We start from the raw sequence: 14,927 nt of genomic DNA on the forward strand, positions 1-14,927 counted from the left end.
GGGCTGCCTTTCCCCAGGAAGAACTAAGCGGGAATCCACAGCCCTGTCCATGTCCTTGCTCTCCTTGGTGCTGTGTGCTAGGGACCGATCACATCCCCACTCCTTGAGGGTAGGCCCCATACTGTAGGGGAACAGCCGGTTGGCTCGGCTCTCAGGCTGGTGACAGACCTGACAGGGTCTTCACGGAGGAAGCCCTCAAGGGAGAAGGCGGGTCACTGGGTACTTTGAGCAGAATCCTGAAGCCCCAGGAATGTGAGGATCTGTGCAGATAAGTGGTAAGACCTGGGCTGAATTTCAAGCCTGACTATAGCCCGAAGACCTTCCCAAACCTTTCTCAGTATCAATCCTCTGCCTCCCACAGACCCTGCGCCCTCGCAGCGTCCTGTCCTGAGCACCCGACCCTGGCCGGCTATGGCCCAAGCCTGCCCGCGGCGCTTCATCCTTCTTCCACACGGCTCTTGGGCAGTGGCTGTACTCTGGCTGCTCAGTGTTGCCAAGCTCCAGAACAGAGTCCAGCGTTCAGGGATCTTGGAGATCGGCGCAGCCCCAGCCCGACCGCCCCACCCCCGCGGCCGACGGACCGCACCCAGCGGTGGCTCCAGCGCAGCGCCTGACCAGCCGGACCGCTGGAGCCGCAGAGTGCGCGTGGGCGCGGCGCCCGTGAGCTCCTGGGAGGGTCGAACGATCACCGGAGATCCCCTCCTGGCCACCACCGTCACCGCACCACCGCGGGGCGGGGCCGGGGCCGGGGGCGGGGCGCCGGGCGGGCGCGGCGCTATTTCCAGCCCAGCCGGAGGCTTCGCTCGCACTTCGCTGGGAGCCTTCCCGGCGCGTGAGGCGCATCCGCCAGCGCTGCGGGCAGGAGAGAGGACGAGGCGGCGGAGGCGGGGGACGGGCCCGGGCCGAGGGCGAGGAGGGACGTGGCGCCGTGCCCTCTCCCTGTCCAGTGCGCTCGGGACGCCGGCCCCACGCCGCTCGACCGCACCGGGTTCCGCACAGAGCGAGCGAAGGCACCGGGCAGGAGCCGGGGCGGAGGTCCTCCCTGCCGCCTGGGAGCCCCGAGCGCAGGATTCGCCCGCCCCGGAGGACCGCGTCCGGACGGGAAGATCCCGTGGCTTCCCGAGCGCCGCCTGCGCCAGGTAAGTGGCTGCGCCCCTGCCCCACCCCTGTTTCTGCTCTGCGCAGGCTGCTGGCCCCAGGGGAACTCCGTGAGGGGACCTTGGGGTGGGCGGACAGAACCGCACCGCGCGCCAAACCCGCGACCCGAAGTGGGTTGGAGTCTGAAGCCGCGGACCCTGGTGGGGCGTGCGTGGCTTCCGCCTGGCGGCACTTTGGGGACCGGCCCCAGTAGCGGGAACTTTAATTAGACTTTTGGTCCTTGGATTTCACTCGTCGCCGCGCGTCTGTGAACTGCCTCCCCTCGGGCTCGCTCGTCCCTGCGGACCGCTGGTCCTCCTCCCAGCCCTGTGTGCGGGGCGCGCGGAGGCAGGTCGGGCGCCGAGCCGCGAGCGCCCTTAGGGCTGCGCTGGAGCGCGGGCTTTCCTAGGGAGACGGAGCTGGGACTCCCGGGGCTGTGGTGGGCAGGGGGCACAGGGGAAGTTAGAGGCGGCCTTGGCTTTCTACCGGGCGGCAAAAGGTACCCGCGCTCCGTCGCGCGCATCCCCACCCCGGGACTCTCCAGGGCACCGGCCTGTGGGCCCGGCGAGCGTGTGCGTCAGTGATGGTGCGAAGGTGTGTGCGTGCGTGTGTTCCGGAGTGCGGGAGTCGGAGCCTCGGCTCGGGCGGCTTGGGTGGGTGATGAGAGAATCGGCTTTGCGGCGGGACGGAGCCGAGCTCTGGCGACGGCTGCAACTCCAGCGGAGAAGCAGGCTGCTCCTCAGCACAGCGGCTCTGGCCTCGCTGGAAGCCGGCTGGAAGGTGCGTTTGCAGTTTTTGGCTGCGTCGGTGGTGGCTCTTGGATCCCTCTCCCTTCTCTGGCGCGCGACTCGCGCTGCCCTAACTTTCCTAGTACATCTTCTCTCCAGGCCCCGCGACCCCAGCCCCGGCCTCACTGTTCCAGTAGAGGAATAGGGGCTGATCCTGAAGCTGTTCCACAGCGGACTCCGGAATCAAAGGGAACTCCACCACTCTGAGCTGCCCCCCAGCTAGACCCTCAGCCTGCATCGTCTCTACTAAGGAGAACAGGCTTCCCGGGATGGGTTCTCTGTATCGCTTGGCGTAAATGTATTCAGGCTGCAGAGCTCGTGGGGGAGGCTGTTGAGTGCTGCACAGAGGACTTTGGGGAGGGTAGTGGGGGAAGAGGTCAGAGAGGTGAGGGGCGGGTTAACCCTTTCCGGGAGTGTTCACATGCCACACTTTCCTGGGCTCACCACTGCTTTCACCTCGAGCGGGCCCATACTGGAGAGCCTGGAGCAGGAGGGACAATGCCTGCGTTCAATTCTTCCGGTTATTATGGCCTCTCCTGACTGTTCTGTCCCAGAGGCTAGAAAGACAGGCCACAGAAAGGAGTGACACGGGACCCAGTAGGAGGTCTTCTTAATCAAGACATCCCACCATCCATGTGCAACAGGGTCTGGGGCACCCTCAGGGACCGTGTTCAGGAACCTTCTGCAGATTTGCCTCTGTGAAGTGACCCACAGGAGGGATAACATTCAGATCCCGGAGCCTTTGAGCCACATGGGGATGATCAGTAATTCAGTAGCATTTGAACACAGAAAAGGTCGGTCTGATCCCATCCCACTGCCTGGCCTGGTTACCCTGGGATGCACAAAGGACACAAGTTATTTATTTATTTATTTACTTATTTACTTACTAGGAGTCAAACTCTGCAAGAGTGAATTACGTTCCCCGGGTATTGATTTTTAAAAAGACCCCAAATTAAAAAGTCCAGGTTTTCTTAAAGCAAGGTCAAGGATTAATTATTTATAGAGAAACATCAATCAGCTGGGGAGGGGCACATTTATAAATTGCCTGAGTGGGCAAAATAAGATCTTCGGCTTTTCCTTGGCTCCTGCTGGGAGAACAGAGCTGGCTTGTCTGACCTCCTGGGCTTGGCAAAGTGCTGCCCGGCTGTGACCCGAGGAGGATGCTTTGTAACTCAGCCTGCTGTTTGAGATGCCTTTTTCATCTTGTAGCTGGAATATCACTTGGGAAATTTCATGCATATTTGCTGTGTTTCCGTAATGAACATTTACTGATTACAGAGTATCAAGGGGGTTTCATTTTTAAAACATTTATTCAAATCTCTGTTTATGTAAGCTAATAAGTCTGGGAAAGTTCAGTAACTACTTTTTTTTGCCGTATGTTTGTTAGGGAAGTACCGCTGGCAGAGTAATCTCAGAATTTGCCTTCTATTCACTTATAAGGAGCAATGTCAGATTTTCCTGATTGGAAACATCGCATCTTTCAGGCTGCTTTTCTGCTCCTCATTCTGAGTTCTAGCCAACGGCTCTTTGATAGGCGCTTGTCTGTGGTTTTGCAGATTGAAGAAAGGGTGGGCGCATGGAGCTTTTATTGTTGTTTGCAAATGCATCTAGTGGATGGAAAGAGGAGGTAGGGAAGGTGTGGTCTCCAGCGCACTTCCCCTGCTCCTTCCTGCTGCCTGGCCTGGAGTCTGAGACCCTTGGAGTCTTAACTTCCCCTGCTGCTTCCAGCTTGGAAAGTCTCACCCCTGATTTACTATATGTGGCATCTGTATTGGAGAAATGTAGGGTATGGAGGTACGTACAGGCAGGAAAGTGGACAAAGGATTATAGCAGCTCTTTAATGAGCATCTGTGGCAATTAGAGTCGGTACACACGGTGGGAAACAAGGGACCAGCCTTTCAGCTAATCAGAAGGTAATGAGTTATAAAAGGAGATTTATATAGTCCTGACCTGAAGAGGTCAATGTGGCCCTGCAGAGTCCAAAATAAAACAAATAGGTCCATGAATAAAAAATTAAGGTTGATGTCTGGATATATGTGCAACGTTGGTGTCCTGGGGCTTCAGGAAGTTTGGTGTGGGTAGGCAGCCTGCTTGGTGACACTGTGGTGACAGTAGGCTCCTTGGTGCTATCTTTGGAGTCACTGTCAGTACTTATCTGACTCCAGAGCAGCTGTGTCCCCTCCCTCCAGGGAAAAGGCTGTCCAAAGGCAGAGACGATCCAAGGACTTAGACAACCCAGGGACAGCTTCATTAGCTCAGGTGGCAGAGGGTGCAGGAGGTACCGTTCATTTCTTATCAGCTGAAGGATATATGACCCTGTGGTCAGTAAATCACTGTGGCAGAAGATGAGATTTACAAATTGGTCATGGAAAAAAGCTGTGACTTTTACCCTGTGCCAAACTACCTGTCATTTGTGATCTGGCACCTCTACTGGACTTGTTCCTGTGCAGTTAAGAGATTCAGGAGTGCAGCCTAGGCCACCAAGAAGCTGGGGAAAGCTGTGCGTTGACACCAAGCAGCAACCCTGATCCTACCTCCCAGGCCACCTCTTGGGAAATCAAAGAGTGTCTGTCTGCATGCAGGTCTGGGGCTGGGACCAGCAGGCACAGTTGCCCTCCCAGACCAGCCACTTGGATCTGACATTTCTACTCCCCCTGTGGAAGGCTATGTGTTTAAAGAATCAGTGTTTTAGGGGGCTGGTGACTGAGGGCGTGATGCCCTTTTCCTGCCAAACCATGGCCAGAGCCGGCTCTGGCAAGTGGCATTTATTTTAACCAAATTGGAATTGTCCATATTGAAACCTGGAGCCAAATACCTCTCCATGCTGTAGTCCCAGGGCCAGCCTGGCTGTCACTCTCTTTTCTTCTGCTATCAATGAATGTTTGTTGAGCATGTATTAGGTGTCTGTTACTGTGCCAGGCCCTTGGAGGAGGTGAGCCAAATAAGAGTGGTTGCCTGATCTTGTGGGGTTTGTAGTTGGTAGATTTCCCCCATTCATTCATCACTCACTAACTCATTCTCTGCCAAAGACGTTAGTAAAAACAATAACCAAAGCATGTGTGACTCTAGGCTTGACAGAGTTATAAAAGGAATGCTACAAACCTATGATAGAATAATCTGACCTAGACTGAGGGGTTGGGAGGGCTGAGGAGGTACTGTCCAGCTGAGATCTGAGGAGGTACTGTCCAGCTGAGGAGCTGGTTCTAAGCAGGATGAGGTAGGAGGGATGGAGGAAGGGAGGAAACACTCCAGGTACAGGTCAGCGCGTGCACAGAGGTCCCTGCCAAGGGAATGTATGAGAAAGCATGGAGCTCTGTCCAAGAGCCATGGCAGGCCCCTGTGGCAAGTAGAATGAAGGAGAAAGAGGTAGCTGAAGACTTGGCCACTTAGGTCCTTTAAGGCTGGATACTTTGGGATCAGAAACTTTATTCTACAAACTGGTCCAGAGTAGGAAGACCAGTGAGGAGGGGACTGCAGTGACCCCGAAGAAAGATGACCATGGCCCTAAGGAGAAGTGGGTTCCCATGAATCCCACAGGAATTGGTGCTGGATTATGTGCAGGAGGGGAGACAGTGCAGTGGTTGGGGTATGACTTGTGGGACACCGGTAGGAGCTGTTGGTTCCCTGGGGCAGGGCCCCCTGGGGTGCTGAGCTCCTGTCGCTCCAGGTGTGCTCTGTCCTCCCAGCACTGGGTAGTCAGATGGCTGGTTGTGCAGCCCTGCCTCTGCACTCATCTGCCCACCCCTTTCCAGCTGTCCTAGAAGCTTGGCTTCCTCTGCCTTTCTGTGTCACTGAGTAGATGACAGCCTGGGCCCGGGGCTCTGCGCTGAAGACAAGTGGCCAGAGGCCAGAGCTATTGTTCTTTTTCTCCCCCGGTTCCCACCTCCCCGCTGGGCCCTACTTACTCAGGGCTGGCTTTCCCCGGGGGTGTAGGACAAGGTGCTGCTTCTCACCTGTCCTGGGCCCAGCTCTCCTGCATATAGGCCACTTGCAGGGCTCTGAGGCCAACCTTCCTCTGGACTTGATTGCCCACAGGCCTGCTGGCCAGAGTGGCCCCAGTCTGTGTTTCATCCACTTAGCTTCCTCGTCCCCTTAGTAGGTCCTTCACTTGCCATGCACTTGATCTAGCCTGGCAGCTGGCTGGCACCTGCCCCAGAAAGAACTCTCTTATTCCCTTCCCTCATTCTCAGTTCTCCCTCCTTTTCTTCCTGCCTATGGGAGTCCGTCTCTACCTGCTCCCACCCTGTCTTTGAGGGGCTCTGCCCGAGGCTTAGAGCTCCCCGGCTCCCTCTGATGTCAGCGAGTTTCCTATGGCTGTCTGCAGGTCTGCTCAGGCCCCAGCTTCCCTGCCGACATCAGCTTGTCTTCCAGAGCTGGGGTGGGGGCAGCAGGCCTGTGAGTCACCCCGCTTCCCGTTGTGCCCACACTGCTGGCTGCAGGCCCTGTGCTGAGCGGCTGCCGAGCTGCAGGCAACAGCCCAGGTCACTGTCACCTTGTCCTCACTCTGCCTGGGCCTCAGCCAGCTGCTCCCTAGCTGGGCCAAACTGGAGAACAGAGAGATGAGAAGCAAGGGAACAATCTATGCTTTGGCCCCCTGGCCTCTGTGGGGCTGATTCTTCCAGCCCCCTGGACTCTACTTGGTGATGGTGAGGCTACTCTTCCTTCTTGGGCTGTCTTGGCCATCTCTCTGTTCTGCTGCTGTCGGTGGACCATCATCAGTAGGGAAATGACACATGGGAGCCCCTTTGCCAGCAGTCCCCAGCCTGGACACAGGTTGACTCATGTTTGACAGATAAGTTGTCCTCACTTTCAAGGCTGTCTCTGCTGAGGGGCTGACTCATCTCTCTGGGTAGGACTCATCTGCCAGCCTTGTGAGTATCAAGACCCTCTTCCGGCCTTGGGGCTCGGGGCGATTTCCTTGCTAGGGGGGCGCAGTGCCTGAAAGGAGCAGCAAGGCAGCCGGTGAATACTGACTGTGGTCCTCCCGCGTGCAGAGCCCTGCGCTGGCTTGGGGAAGCTCAGCAAATACTCTCGCAAGGGTGCTTGTGCAAGTGCTGCTTTGTCTGGCTGTGTCAGCCTGGAGGAGGCTCTCAGTGATGGCTTGTTTGCAGGCAGGGAGAGTTGAACTGTGCAGTCTGTCTACACTGGCAGGGCCAGTGCCTGATGCATGTTGTCTGTCTACACTGGCCCTGCCAGCGTGTGGTAGGGACAGTGTATTTGCACTGGCTCGATACGTAGTCTCCTCCCTGAAGCAGGCAGTGCATTCACACTGGTGGAGCCAGTACGGGGCACGTGCTGTCTGTCTACACTGGCCAAGTCTAGGGCATGAATGCTGGAATCTCCCCTGTAGTCTCAGGGAAGACTTCCTTGCCCCACTCTCTGCAAGGTCTTTGCACTCAGAGCTCTCAAACTCTTTTTAGCTCCACTGATGTTTTTCCTGTAACTAAGCTTTGCTCAGGCACCAGCTTCCCTTCAGTTCTTGGCTTGGCCCATTGGTCTTTATCTCCCAGATTTGGGGTAGTTGATCCCATTATGCAATGCGGTACGTCTGCATTGGTTGAGCCAATGCACAAAGTAGGCACTCCTGCCGGGCATGGTGGCACACGCCTGTAATCCCAGCACTTGGGAGGCTGAGGCAGGAGAATCGTTGTGAGTTTAAGGCCAGCCTGGGCTACATAAGTGAGCTGGAGGCCAGTCTGAACTGCATAGTGAGACCCTGTCTCAAAAAGACAAAACAAAACAAAATAAAAAAACAAAGTAGGCACTCCTTCTACGTGGAGGGAGCCTCCAGTTCGTAATGCAGGCTGATGCTGTTTACATCGGTTGAGCTCAGGACTCCACTCACACAGTCTGCCTGCACTGGTCAAACCAGTGGGTTATTGGAGCCATTCTTTTTCAACAGTTTGAGCCAGTGCTTAGAGTTGGCACTCTGTCTACACTGGTTGAGACAGTGGGTGATGCATCCAGCCTCTGGCTTGCTGAGGCCAAGTTGTGGGTTCTCTTGGACACCTTCCCCCATTGGTGTATGGTTTCTTCCAGGAATACCCTCCTCACCTCTTCCCCTGTGCATATCTGGTCCAGTTTTGAGTCTTCCTCTCCTTGACAATTCTCTCTGCTTCCCACGTCTTCAGATCCCTTTGGCACAGACTGGTGCGGGGCTGGAAGCAATGTGGCACTGTGATCTACCTGGACTTCCCCTCCCCGTTGTGTCGGGGGCTGAGCCTGTTGCTAGTGCGGTGGCCGCCTGCTGCCGGTGGTCACCACCACCTTGCCGTCCCTCGCAGCAGCCACTCGCGCACCTTTTCCTCAGGAAAGTCATTTAGCATGGATTACTGCCTTGGTGTGCATAGTAAATTGCATTTCTCCAGGTTGGGTCCATCGTGCTGTTTCTTGCTGAGATTTGGGGCCTCATGAGGTTTGGCTTCATCTGCAAATTTAATTTCATGACCATTCATCCCTGTGAAAGCACAATCTATGCCTATTATTTAAGCCTCCTCCATTCCCTCTTCCGTGAATTAAAATATCAGTGGACAGCCATGGCAACCACCTGCACCTCGCATCGTATCCCCGGCGGTCACCTTTGGTTGTCACTGAAGCTGACACCCAGAGTCACGCTGCCTGCATTCAAATCCCACTTTACCATGTGGCTATCACGTGGGCTAGAGATGCAGTTTCCTCATCTGTAAAATGAGGATGACAATAGAATCCACCTGCTCGAGCTAGTGTACCCAACAGAGAGCCTGCAATACGTAGCAGCTGCTAACATCATTATTATTACTAGCCTCTGTTTGTTCTCTCAGCTGAGCTCAGTTCTTTCCATCTTGGGTACCAGAAAGCGTGTTGGTCAGTTGTCTAAACTGGTAACGTGACAGAGGCTTAGGGGTCTGTGGCCCCCACCAGCTAGTGACGTCTCGAGTTCTTTTTTTTTTTTTTTCTATGCAGTTTCCCAATAATACCTTTTCCCTCTAGTGATGTATTCACCACAGTAATTTTAAAAAGTTTTTTTGGATGCTAGGATCGAACCTAGGGCCGCGCGCTTGCTAGACAAGCGTTCTACCGCTGAGCTATTTTCCTTGCTCATACTACAGTACATTTTAAACCCTTTTACTCCAAGTATAGTATGAATACAGAAAAGTATACTGATCACAAATGATCATAAATGTACAGTGCAATGAAGATCCGCACACTGAACATGCCCGTGTTCCTAGCACCCAAGAAAGGATGAGGATGTGACTGGCACCCCAGGTCCCTCCTGTGACCTATTCCAGTTGGTTTGCATCCACCGCAGCTGTCCTTACCTCTACTGGCATAGATTTGTTTCCCTTGTTTTTAAGCTTGATAGAAATGGAATCATAAGCTACAAATGCTCTCTGTGCCTGGGTCAGCCTATGTTTGTGAGATTCATGCACTTTGTTACCATATGGGGGTAACAAGGAATCATTCTTATTGCCCTATAGGATTTCTGCCCATACACATTTGGATAAGTGTCCTCCAAAGGTCCATGTATCACAGGCTTGGTTGCCAGGATGGTGCCACTGGGAGGTGCTGTGGACCTTTAAGAGGTGGGGTCTTATGAGAGGCCCTTAGATCATTGGAGGCACACCCAAAAAGGTATTGTAGAACTCCTCTGATTCTCCCCATCTCTGCTTCCTGGCTCAAGATTTGAGCAGTTTGCTCCAACATGCACTCCATGCCATTGCCACCTGGTGCCCTCACCAGAGGCCCAAAGCAACGGGGCTACCCAATCTTGGATGGAATCCTCCTGAACGGTATCTAAATAGGAGCCAGGCATGGTGGCGCATGCCTGTAATCCCAGCACTCGGGAAGCAGGAAGATCGTTGCGAGTTCGAGACCAGCCTCAGCTACAAAGTGAGCTCAAGGCCAGTCTGAAGTCTATAGCGAGACCTTGTCTCAGAAAAAAAAAAAAAAAAAAAAGATAAATAAACCTTTTTTTCTTTAGAAGTTACTTGCCTCAGGTATTTCATTGCAGTAACATGAAGCTGATTAGTACAATTCCATTGTGTAGCTATAACCCTAACTTATCTACCCATTCTCCTGTTGACATTTGGGTTTTAGAGTTTTTGGCTACTATGAACAGTGCTGCTATGGATATCTTCCCAGGTGTTTCTTGAGAACATGTACACATTTCTGATATGTATGGATTTAGGAAAGAATTCCTGGGTCATATTGTTGAGTGTGCATCTGCTGGGAACTGTCAAATTGTTTTCTAATATTGTTGTACTGATTTAGCCCACTCTTCACCAGCTGTGTATGAGAATTCCAGTTACAGCACACTTTTTCCAAAATGTTTTGTTGATGGACTTCGTGTTCAAGTCATTCTATGAGTATGTAGAGCTATCACACTGTGATTTTAATTTTATTTCTCAGATGACTAATATCGTTTATTTGTTGCCAAGGATATTTTGATCCTGAAGACATTATTCAACAAATCTGAAAATTCAGTTCCATCTAGAAACTGGAGGACTCTTTTTAATTTGTTTGTTTGTTTTTGTGGTGCTGGAGATTGAAGGCAGGGCCTCGTGCATGCAAGGCAAGCACTCTACTACTGATTTACATCCTCAGTCCTTTTCACATTTTGAGACAGGGTCTTGCTAAGTCGCTGAGTTGCCCAGGCTGAGCTCAACCTTGTGATCCTCCTGCCTCAGCCTCCCAGAGTGCTGGGATTATAGGTGTGTGCCACCACACCTGGCAAACTGTAGAGTTCTTAAATGTGCATGTGATTCCTTTTGCCCAACAAAGTTGAATCTGCAGTGTTGGAAGGTAGGGACTGGAGTTGACAGATGTTTCTCTGGAATTACACAAGAAACAGGAGTCCAAGATGCAGACGCTAGACCTAGTCTCAGCCCCAGCATCACCAGATGGCCCTTGAACCGTTAGTCTCCTCAGGGCTTCTCTTTTCTTTCCCTTCACAGACAGCGTCAGCCTTGAGGTTGCCCTGTGGGCCGTGTCCACTGCTGTGCCCTGGTGCCTAGAACGGTCCTGGCACAGAGTGGAGCCCCTGAACGACCACTGAATGAAGGCCTGTAGGGTAAAGGACTGTGCATTGGCCTCCTTGGCCTCTTCCACACCATTTGACTTGACAGGAATTTGTTAGTGAACTGGGCTGCTCTGGGAGGGTTCTGGAAGGCAGGTTTTTGATCTGCAGAGGGTACCTTGTGGTAAGGCTGTGCTCCTCTAAATGCCCACACTTTCCAAAGCCAGCTGCCAACTGAGCAGCAGTCATGACCCCAGTAGCTATGTCTACCCCCAGTGCTCCAGGCCCTGACCGTTGCAGAGTACCCTTTACATGGCCTCATCCCTGCAAGGTGTATGGTTGTTGAGTCCCTCTTCAGAAGCCCAGAACTCATCCACTGCTGCACCATCAGTACTTAACCACGAGAAAGCCTCCTATCCTTGGTGTGGCTGGTCCCCTTTCACCTCAAGTCTAAGAGAGTTTGTTGGCTAGCAGCCTGGTCGGGAAACAAGAGTTCTGGGTCAGAGTCTTCAAGTTCAGGTGAAGGTTCTGTTCTGTTTGTGGTTTGAGAGTCAGCTGTTATCTGAGGGGAGGGGTGCAGTTTCACATACAACCCTCATGCAACCCGGGGTGAGTGATAGGGTGGCTGAGCTTTCTGAAGTTGGAGAAGGAGGGAGGAGGATTCTGGCTGCAGCGTCTGTAGGAGCGAGGTCTGGGCTGAGCTCCAAGGTGGCCACGGGGAAGACTGTTCCTCATGGGCCGCTCAGTGCTGACCCTGGGTCAGCAGTGCAAAGTCCACAGGGAAGGAACCCTCCAGGAAGTGACACACAGACACATAAAGCAATGGTCAGGTTCATTAGAGAGTCTTGAAAGGATTCCAGGAGCAGGAGAACTTGGTGCCACAGATCTCCAAAGCCAGGATTGAGAAGTGTGTCCTGGAACTGGTAGAAATTCCATCCAGGCTTTGGGAACTTGGGGCATGGACAGTGTGGGCCAAATACCAGTCACTTTAAAATAGGGCAGCGAATGAATCGGTGGCACACACATTGTTTATGTGATGTGTGGGCGGCTGTGCAAAGATGGAAGAGCTAAAAGCAGTTTGGGAAAAAAAAAACACCTTTTTTTTTGGTGGAAAGACAGATTAGAGAGGTTTATGCTCTTCTGTGATAACTAATATGAAAGGTTTATCAAAGTTTAAAAAAAAATCATGACGCATTTTGCAAAATTGATTTGAAGACTTGGCAGATTTGAGGAATCATTCAGTAACGCTTTACGGGTCGATGCTAATTTGATGCAGCCGACCCGTGCATGGCGCCAATTTACTGCCAAACCAACATTAAGCACGGACCTTTCATGCAAGTTTTATAGGCGGACAGCTCATAAAGATGCATGCTTGACAAGTATTCTGCTTCTCTTAGGATGTGGAATATGAAGTGTTTATCAAAAGCCACCTAAATCGCCCTTGCCTTGGACTCGTAAACAATCTGGGGACGTCAGCCCCGGACCTCTTGCAGTATGTCATGTGTCATCCCTTTGAGTCCCTAGTAGCTGTCCTGGAAGTCTTTCTCTCCAAAAGCCATAGTCAGAGGTAGAAGGAGCCCTATCGGTGTAACGTGTCACAAAAGACCACTTTAGAAATGCTCACCTCCTGTATCTGCTGAGTTCTCACTCAGGCCACAGAAGAGCTGAGGACGCACAGCCTGCCCTTTGCTCTGAGAGGGCTGGTTTTCCGTCTCCAAGAGTGTCCTAGAAGGAATCAAAGGCTGCACCTATGAGAGATCTTTGGCCTCTGGGACATGGATTTCTTGCTTTCCTTTTTGTTTCCTCGGCTATTCTATGATGGATCACAGTTATGTATCTCTTTGCCCAAATACACTACAGTCAGCCCTGTCAGCTCAAGGAGATCACCGGAGTGTTGTTTCACAGGTCTGGAAGTGTTTAACAATAAAAATGATTAAAGTTGATTGTGTTGGTATATGCCTTTAATCCCAGCACTCTGGGAGGCTGAGGCAGGAGGATTGCTAGTTTGAGCCCAGCCTGGGCAACTTAGCAATTTAGGGAGACCTTGTCTCAAAATTTAAAAAATTAAAAATGCCTGAGAATATAGCTCAGTGAAAAGGCCTTTGAGTTTAATGCCCAGTACTGGAAAAATAAATAAATAAATAAATAAAATTCCTGTCTTTCATTCTCACAAAGCACTGCTAATGTTTTGCACAAAGAAGACGCAGCCGTGCTGGCTGTTATTCTGCTGTCTCCATCACTCCAGGCCCAGGCCACCTCCCACCCTGGTGTTAATTAACTGGGCTTAAATGAGGGAAGGTTGCAGGGGAGGGCTGGGGGGAGAGTGCAGACCGCTGTCAGCACAAAGCCTCCTGGGTTTTCGCAAGGGGAAATTTGATCTTGGGCAAATGTCAAGGCGTTTTTGAAATCTGTGTTATGATATCAGCTCATTGCCAGCATAGGGCTTCATCTGGATTTCATAAATATTGTATGGGGCTCCCTTACTGCCACCTCGGCCAGCTGAACACAACAGCTACCCCGTTTTAGACACACGCGCACACACACACACACACACACACACACACACACACAGGCTCTCCATTGCAATTGCAATCTATTGCTGAGTTGTCATGAAAAGCCAATTGGTGATATTTCAATCACAATGTTCTTGTAACAAATTCCATTCAAATTCCTCAGAAAGGGAGTTAAGGCTTCATCCTGCTGCTGGGAGAATGATATGCTAAATGTAGCTTCCTGGGGCCCTGGCAGCCATCCAGAGCTTTGTAATTTATAGTTCTCCTTCGTGGTTCTCCAAGTGACCTTGGAACCTCCTCCTGCTGGTGGATTTTTTAGGTTCACGCGTTGCCCTCCATCCCCAAACAAGGGCTCCCCAGGCCCCGCAGGCAGGAGCTTAGAGAAACAATGTGCACAAGGGCCCAGAAAGCACGTGGCAGGTGATCTGAAGACAGCTTGTTGCCACTGACCTTTCCTCTGAAATTGATGTCAGCCACGAAGCAGTCAAATATTGTGTTTCAAGGTGGCTCACAGGTGACGGGAGCCTCTCTCCAGCCCTAGCACACAGCAGGTAATCCTGGAAAAGAAGGAGGAGGGACACCGTGCGGTTACATTCATCAGCTATTTTTGGTTGAGGAATAAACAAAATGGCCCAAACTGCTGCTGTTACAGATTCTAGCAGGGGAGTGGCGTGTAGAAAAGATTAATGTACAATTAAAACCCATGTACGGGTAAATTACAGGGTGACAGCTATCTAATGCAAACACCGCGACGTGTAATTAAGAGGAGTTACAGGCTCTCGAGGAGGAATTTGCCGAGGGAAGTGCTGTCTGGGGAAACCAAGAGCAGGAGCAGGACTCCGGGACAGTGTGCGAGGTGGAAGTGGTATGGAAGTCCCCTAGTATCGAGGGGACGCTGGAGGGGGCTGTGTAACGGGAGCCACTGCTTCTTCTGGTGGCCCCGTGATGGGAATCAGGCTCAGCCCGCCTCTGCAGGTCAGCTGGTTCTTGTGCTAAGCATCCAGCCCATTTTGGAGCTGCCCTGGTCTCCCCGCCTCACCTTTGGCTGTATGGTAGTAAGAACCCTTGAATGCCTTTTTTTTTTTGGTACTGTTTTTAATTTCTCCTGCTTTGTCAGCTTTTTAAGGAATATGTTACATTATGTGGAAATTGGATGCTAACAAGATTTGTATGAATAAATTAGACTCTTAACTTTTTATGTTATTACAAAATTGAAATAGACTCTAATGACAGTCAGAATTAATGTTCTGTTTCAAATAAGTGCCGGGGATGTGACTGAATTTTCAGTGTGCTCCTCTCTAGTCCTCCCTTGCTGAAAAAGCCACCTCTGGCTGTCTTCTGGTCCAGTGAGGTGGCCCTCTTGTGGCTCTCTTGGGCTCCTGTCAAACCCTGTGACTGCAGGGTGCTTCCCTGCTGACCCCTGTGGCGATGGTCATGGTGCTGCTCTGCCCGGACTCTCTCACGTCAAGGCTCGCCAAGCTTGCTGGGAATATC

The 14,927-nt window shown here is 52.1% G+C and overlaps 1 protein-coding gene across 1 annotated transcript in view; it reads left to right on the forward strand.

Annotated features, from left to right (window-relative positions):
• The first annotated feature begins 1,052 nt into the window (after window positions 1-1,052).
• Window positions 1,053-14,927, forward strand: part of Chst8 (carbohydrate (N-acetylgalactosamine 4-0) sulfotransferase 8) — a 128,828-nt gene continuing 114,953 nt past the window's right edge. The window contains exon 1 of the mRNA XM_005399989.2: window positions 1,053-1,139. The gene's annotated coding sequence lies outside the window, so the exon portion shown is untranslated. The remainder of the gene's footprint in view (window positions 1,140-14,927) is intronic.

The sequence above is a fragment of the Chinchilla lanigera genome, unplaced genomic scaffold (genome assembly GCF_000276665.1).
Source record: "Chinchilla lanigera isolate Chin_1 unplaced genomic scaffold, ChiLan1.0 scaffold00067, whole genome shotgun sequence".
Taxonomy (NCBI): Eukaryota; Metazoa; Chordata; class Mammalia; order Rodentia; family Chinchillidae; genus Chinchilla; species Chinchilla lanigera.